Raw genomic sequence first — 7981 nt, 5'->3', positions numbered from 1 at the left:
CCTGTGCTGATAGAGGCAAATAACACACTCCAAAGGCAATCAAAAGCCAGGAATCAAGACTATATACTAAAAGCTCTCTTATACCTGCTCTAAGGAAGCAACACATCTGACTAATCAGAAACACCAGTGAAGCCAATTGCCCCAAACATTATGGCGCTCACTGTACATACATACACACACAGTGAGGATGTGACTGTTCTGACTGGACCCAGTCAGCCTGTAGTGATTCCAGTTGTACACCACAGTCAGATATGACCTCCTTGGCACAGTCTGAGACCAGGGATTGAGGTCATGGTCTCTTTCTCCATATACAAGTGGCACAACCATACCATTACTCTTTCTTATGGTCTCACCTCAAAATATTCCTCCAAGCTACAGCAATATACCACTGCCAGGCATATTCTCTTACGAGAAAAATAAAAATAAAATTTCCATGTCTGTGTCTCAGCAGCTATTCATATGTTACTGAAGTCCGTTTCTTTTTTCAGTTTTTACTTTACTGCCATTTAGCAGATGCTCTTATCTGGAGAAACTTATAATTCAAAGTGCAAATGTCAGGGATCGAAGTGTTGTAATTCACAAGAGACAGCAAGTGTAGTGTTTCAAAGTGATCTCTGTAAAGTCTCATCATACTCCCCCTCCCCTTCTGTATAGACAATTCAATTATTTATGAGCTCATCCTCTCCCTTTCTCTCCCTTGTCAACCCCCCAGCCACTCAATGTTGTTTCTTCCAGCTCCAGACTGTCAGACCTCCAGACACTGTATATGGGTGCACTCACCCCCAAACCACGCCCCCCCCCTCCCTTCCTCCTGCCCACTCTGAGCTTTTCCCTATTGTTTCAGCTGGTTTGTATGAAGGGCTCAAGGGAGCGTGCAATTTCTTTACATTGCTATTCGCTGCTGCTCGACTTGTCTTCAACCTTCCTAAGTTCTCCCACATCACTCCCCTGCTGAGGTCACTTCACTGGCTACCGGTTGCTGCCAGGATCAGGTTCAAAGTCCTGACCCTCGCCTACACTGCAGCCAACAGGACAGCCCCTGCCTATATACAGGACATGACTTGATCCTACATGTCAGCTCAAGCACTCTGCTCTGCTGCAGCAGGGCGACTTGCACCCCCTGCTATCTGGGTGAGCAGTTCTCGCTCGTCCCGACCACAGAGCTTCTCCACCGTAGGTCCCCAGCGGAGGAATGAACCTGTTCCTCTACAAACCACTCAGTCATTGCCCATCTTTCATCGTGGTCTGAAGACTCATATCTTCAGACCTGGACTAACTATCACCACTCTGCAGGGCACTCCCAATCTGGGATCATTTCTATCACTTAAATCCCTCTACTTTGTTCCTATAGCACTTTCATGTTACGCATCTACCTGCTGTACCACTTTCTTGTTACAAGTACCTCCATCAAGCATTTATATTGTAACCTACTTTGTATCATTATCTTGATGTTGTAGCTTGTTATGTCTCCTAGTTTGACTTAGCATAGGCTAGGTCAAGAAGTAATGTTTACTGTGTGAACTGGATTTAATGTGTTTACGGCTGTGAATAACTGTTACAAATATGAGTAGGCCTATTGTAGCCTACCTTATTGAACCTGTGTTTTGTAGTTGTTCCATACCTTCAGTATGCAATTATACGTAGCTTCGGGTAAAAGCATCTGCCAAATAAATATTATGTAATGTAATGCCATAACAATACTATAAGAATAATAATCATAATTTCAATGATATTCATTTTTTAAATTATCATTTGTATATTGTTTATATAAGTCCTATGCTTACAATATCTTAAAATTCTGTACAGAATGGAAAGGCTTTAATTGAAAATGTTAACTCCCTATAAATTGGTACTAACCATTAAAAAAATCAATCATATAGCATCGAATTTATAATGGAAATTAATTATTTATTAACTTAGGCTACTTGCAGCCTTTTTATCCAGCGCAAAGTTACTTTTACCTATTGCTTCACTCTGTAGTTTCATGTAATTAGGCTATGTACGTTTATGTTCTGTAGGTTGAATATGGCTTGATATATTTTATTTATTTAATTTTTTTATATGGCGTGATGGCGTTGCTGTTTGCTGGCCTATAACGTAATTCTAGAGACTGTAAACAGTGGCGCATTGAGATGACATCACTGCTAAGCGCGTGGCGTGCGCGTTGTCTCATACTAGTACAAATATAGCCAGATCCGAAAGTACTCGAAGTGTTAGCCCTGCGAGAATGCGCCGGCTAGTTTCCATAAATATGTTTTAAGAAAAACCCCTTGTCTGATTAGCTAGATTTAATGTTAAGTCGTTGTCCTGAGGTAGGCATGACAAATGAGATCGATAAACTTGCAAAGTAGTTTGTTGATAGTCTGCATGCAGCTAAGCTTACTTTCTTGCCAGCTTGTTTACGTTACATTCTATTGCAGGTATGAAACAAGCTAACTAGATTCTGTGAACTATTTAACTGTTTTAATATGCCTTTCCCCCCAAATGATTGGTGACTATTCCACATGGGGCTTAAGGGAAGAAATTTTCGCTATGTACTTATCTGTTAGAGCTGACGTTAAATGAATCTGTTAGGCTACCTTATCTGTTGTGTGACTGTCTCAAGCTGTGTCAAAAGTCATTTTATCGTTTTCAAGGTCCTGATTGTCCCCACAAAAAATGAAACCATAAGAACATACGTTTTCACAGTGGTATTGTATATGGCTAGACATGCTTTTTCTGCTGAAGACGATTCTGAAAAGTCAAGCTACTTTGTGTCTGGTCATCTCAACGGGCCACAAATCTATGTAGCCTATCTGTACTAAGGCTTTATATCTGACCCAGCTTCAGAACATATACATTGGTTTCCTTTCATTTAGTGGAACTAGGTTGTTCACCTGGTTTGGAAATGGCGCTAGATGAAATCTTGGCACCATGGCAAATTGATGTCTTCATTTGTCTATTTATAATCATGCCATAATGTAGTACATTCTTCCAAAATAAGTGGCTTTATTTGGATTTCTGCTTGACCTGTGGCTTTCCAAAGGCATAGCTAGAGCTAATTCATTTACCCCTGACTAGCTGTACCATGCAGTCATTTAGTGTGGCTTGATGGTTGTTTTTCATGGTCAGTAAAGGCCAACGAGACACAGCATAATATATTCAACTGCTTATTTTTCAGAACTGGTTATTTTAATGTCACAACCATGTGATATTAAGTGACCGCGTGACATTAAGTACTTAAGTGCTTTGCGGTCGTAATTACTGAGCATTCTGGATGAGCTGCATTTTAATAATGGCAAATATTAGGCGTAATTCTAATTCATAATTATAACTGAGACTTTTTATGTATCTGTATATGCAAAGGTCACATACTGTAATGTATTGATTATCTGTGGTTCTCATGGTTCACATATTTATGCTTAACTGGCCACAGTAATTCCTATAATTCCATGAGAATTCTGTCCTTTCATGTACCATACTGAACTAAGTGTTATCTGTGTGGGATCTTAAGGTTCAGCAACAGGCCATTATGTGTGTTTAACAAACCAGTTCACAATGTTATTGGAATAGCTTTTGGAACCACAGATTGTTGATGTAGCATAAATCCATCTTTACATGATGTTTGCACCAACAAAGCTTTTTATTACTAAAGGCAGTGCGTGGGTACAAGTAATTGCCCAGAGAATAAAGGCTAAGGTTTATAAACACAGCAGCCTAATGATATTGCATCATTAGGTCCGTAAAAAATAGTCTTTATATATATATATATATATATATATATAATTATTTTTGCAAGGATTTGGGGCTTAGCAAGTGATAGCTCTTTTTCTTTAGTTTTCTGTTAGGAAAATATGTCTGAGTTGATGCATGCTCTGGTGAGGGTGTCGGAGAAGGCGGCGGACATAGCGCGTGCTTGCAGACAGGGGGAGAGCCTCTTCAGCGTGCTTATCGAGGAGAAGAAAGAGGGTGAGAAGAGCAAAAAGTTTGTGACGGATTTCAAAACGCTTGCTGATGTCCTAGTCCAGGAAGTCATAAAGCACGACATTGGAAAACAGGTATAAAATCCCTGTCTCGGTAGAACTCCTAAAATTCAATACAAACATCCCGTAAGGCGTTTTAGGACGCCTTACAATCTTTAAAACAGTGAACCATTTGTTTTTGTTTTTTGCTAAATCTTTACTAAATGTGATGGTTTGATTTTGCTATTTAGTTCCCAGGAATTGAAAACAACATATTTGGAGAGGAATCAAATGAGTTCATGAATGGACTAGGTATGTGAATTAAAAGCTATTTTACTGTTATCTTAGACTTTGTTGTGGTGAATTATTGATAAAAACACTGATTCTTAATACAGTAGTGACAGCAGAAACCTAAAACATCTTATCAGTGCAGCTATTCACACAAGATCAATACCAGTGCAATTAAACCACCTCTCTGAGCTGGCACAATGTTGGCGTGTAACACACTGGGTATGATATTGATATTATTTATACCACTGCTGTACCAGCACCATGCTGGAAAAGCCCTGTAACCTTGAGTTGCAGAGTTTTGACCAGCACACCAGTGTAGATTAGTCTGCTATTGTCAGGTGAGAAGATTGAGGTGCAGGTGTGTGAGACTGAGCAGGACAACTGCGAGCTGCTCTGTAAGGTGCTGGAGGGCAACATGGAAGCAGCGAAGGTGCTAGCAAGAGCAGTACACGGTGACCTCACCATCCCTGACCTAAGGTGACTTCAGGATACCATTGGACAGCCTTGGAGTGTGGGTGGATCTGATAGGCAATCCCAGACAGCCAGGCCCGCTGTGCTGTGTGCCGCACCAATGGCACTTCGGCGGTTTTCAAGTTTAGATACTTATGGATTATTCCATTCATTTTTGCTTTTTTCGTTCTCCAGATTCTACATTTTAGTATATCAAAGGCATCAGTGACTCCATTCCAAACAATAGCATCTACAGTGAAGGACTGCAGTGTGTGACGGTTTTAATTGGGGTGTACCATCTGCATTCGGGGGCCCCTGTCATGGGAGTCATTAACCAGCCATTTGCCATTTTGGATCCAAAGACACAGAGGTTAATTTCTGTTTTGTAAAGCAGTCAGGTAGTAGTTTAGTTTTACAGTAGTTGCCTTAAAAATGATAATCTAACTGGTGTGATTTTTTTATGCAGGTGGACTGGGCAGTACTACTGGGGAATATCATCTGTATATCAGCTCCTTCAATGTCAATTCCCTCCAGTCATCAGCAGGGGGTGCCAAAGAGCACCACAGCAGCACGCTCGCAGACTCCAGCCAGCAGGGGGCATTGCGTTCAGTAGTGCTTAGCACAGGGGAAGCAGATTGTGTCAAGAGGGTCTTCCTGGAAGCTTTCAAAGGGGGAGTTCACTATGCCGCAGGTGCGGGGTATAAAAGCCTGTGTGTTGTCCTTGGTCTGGTGGACGTGTATGTATTCTCTGGAGACACAACGTTCAGATGGGACTGCTGTTCCCCGCACGCCATCCTACACTCCGTGGGTGGTGGCATGGCCGACTTGAAGGAGTGCTTGAGATTGAGAAGTAATGGGACTCTGGAGGAGCAGCCAGAACTAATGTACCACACCCCTGTGCAGGACGCCACAGGGGCCGACAGGTGGGAAAATAAAGGCGGGCTAATCGCATACAGGTCACCGACACATCTGGACGCAGTCCTGAAGCTTCTCTCTGACGTCCCACTGTAGTCAGTAACTCCCTGTCTCTAGAGCCAGAATGAGGATGGTTTGGGCACAGGCTGAGGTTGGCTGCTTCCGTACATCATGATTTCTGGGGGCAGTACTCACAGCTAGACATGCGCATGTCCAAAAATAGATGATAAGGATCCACCACTTCCTTTGAAATGAAGAAGGAAGTCCTGTTTGAGCTTTAGCTGTTTTTTATCTTGTGTTGAAAGTGAAAGAAATGAAATCCTCAGCGATGGTTGCAAGCTTGTTTAGCTCTGTCCTAGGCCAAAATCATTGACTATAGTGGACTTGATTGAAGCAGTTCTTTCCCAGTACAAAATAGCGAATGGAAAATCCCACTAATCAAAGGAAGCCATCTTGGCTCAGCTCCACAGTGGAAAAGGATTGTAACGAGCCAGTGAGATTCCAGTTCTTTGGTAGGTTTAGCCTCAAATGGTCCATTTATTCAGTGACTGAAAAGGGAATTTTATGAGATTTTGTCTCTGTAATCTTATTGATTCTGGTAAGTTTTAGCTAGCATTAGGTCATAGGTCAGACGTTGGGTTGGCATGATTCGCCCCTCCTATTGGAGCCCCACCTACAGAAGATCATGAGTCATCAGAGGCAGCAGACTGGCTATTGTTTTCTTGGTAAAGGAGATCCTCGGAAGGGTGGTGGCTTGTCCTTTCTGCCACTGTCATAGCATTATGCATTAATTTATATTGTGCACTTTCAATCATTCTCTATGCACCTAAGGCTGTGTTTTATGTATACTGTGAATGATCAAGGAGTCCAAACTGCAAATTCTCAATTATTTCAAGCTGATTTGTTTTGAGGAGGCACAAGTTGGAAGGATGTAACTCTCTAGACTTAAGTATTGTTGGTCACATTTTGAAGCTCTCTGCATGAACTAGAATGAACAGAACAGGAAACCTGTGTGGTTTTGCGGGTTGTGTGTTTTTTTTTATATAACAGCAGTGTTGAAGAAAATTTATCTGAATTAGCCATGCTTTGAACAGTCTCCAGGGCAGTCATGGTTGAATTTACATTCATCTGCATAATCAGGGTTAAGCTTGGGTTCAGCTATGTGAACAGAACAGTGAGCGAGGTTAAATGTCATTATCAGCCTTACAAAGTAAGACTTTTGACTCATGTGGCTCAACAGAGTGCGAATACATGCATGTGTGTAAAGTGCAGAGTGCAGTTCTCTCCAGGGTCTGATAACCAGTGTCAGGTTGCTGAGACATGTTAGTTTGAAGAGCACTGTTTTGTTGTGACTGTCGTGAAGTGCAGACTGCCAAAGCATGTGCTTCCCATGACATGAAACTGCTGAGATACAGCATTTTTTTTCTTTGATAATGGTCTCCCTCACTGAATGGACAGTTGCTCTATATCCATTTCTCTGCTAGATTACACCATACAAATTAAGATGTTATTTAATTACATGCATCAGAAACCAGAAATTCAGTTTTAAGAGTTTCAAAATCATTAATAATAATAATAATAATAATAATAATAATAATAATAATAATAATGCAGGTCATTTGCATGTTCATTGTAATCAAGATGGAATATTGCATATGTACAATAACTGCCACAATGTCTGTCATGTGTATCTCACTATCTGGAATGGGGTTGTCTTTAAAAAAACTTGTACAACTGAAGTTGTATAGATGTAGGCTACTTGATGTATGCATATATTTACAGTTGTTCTGTTTCTTGAATTTATAGAATTTGACTTTTTTAAGCTTAATATTTTTGTTTGTTTTACATATTTTGTCTGTTTTGCAAAATTGCCGTTTGTTTTTATTTTCACTGTATTTAACATGTTTTAGACGACATGTCATATTGGTAGCAACCCTGGGCGCAACGTCAAATGATAAAACGCTGATCAGTTATGTGTAAATGTGTTTGCGTATGTGGTCATCACTTTTCATTGTGTTAAAGCATTCGCAAATAATCTAAAAAAATATGTATTTTCGCATTTTCAAGGCACTTGTCTACTTTTTTGATAAATGCAATATTTTAAACATGCAAACGACATTCAATTTATATAGACATGCATATTGCATGTTATTTATTGTGGTGATTTGATCTTTAACTTATAGCGACAGCTATTGTGAAATCTTAATATCTGGACGATAGCCAATTCATGCGCCTTTCTTGGAATTGCTAGATAATATCGATTAACTCCGGGAATAGGCAAAGAATGCCAAATGCTCCGAAACCGCCCTAGGGTTCACTGATCTTGTGCACAGTAGGTAGACAGTTGTCAAATTCAGCTGTGAAGACTACAGCTTCCGCCAACG

The 7981-nt window shown here is 40.6% G+C and overlaps 1 pseudogene; it reads left to right on the top strand.

Moving 5' to 3' along the window:
• Positions 1-2163: 2163 nt before the first annotated feature.
• Positions 2164-6424, top strand: LOC118223079 (annotated as a pseudogene).
• The last annotated feature ends 1557 nt before the right edge of the window (positions 6425-7981 follow it).

The sequence above is a fragment of the Anguilla anguilla genome, chromosome 3, assembly GCF_013347855.1.
Source record: "Anguilla anguilla isolate fAngAng1 chromosome 3, fAngAng1.pri, whole genome shotgun sequence".
Classification (NCBI taxonomy): domain Eukaryota; kingdom Metazoa; phylum Chordata; class Actinopteri; order Anguilliformes; family Anguillidae; genus Anguilla; species Anguilla anguilla.
The sequence above is the reverse complement of the archived record's forward strand: the minus strand, read 5'-3'. Positions and strand labels throughout refer to the sequence as shown.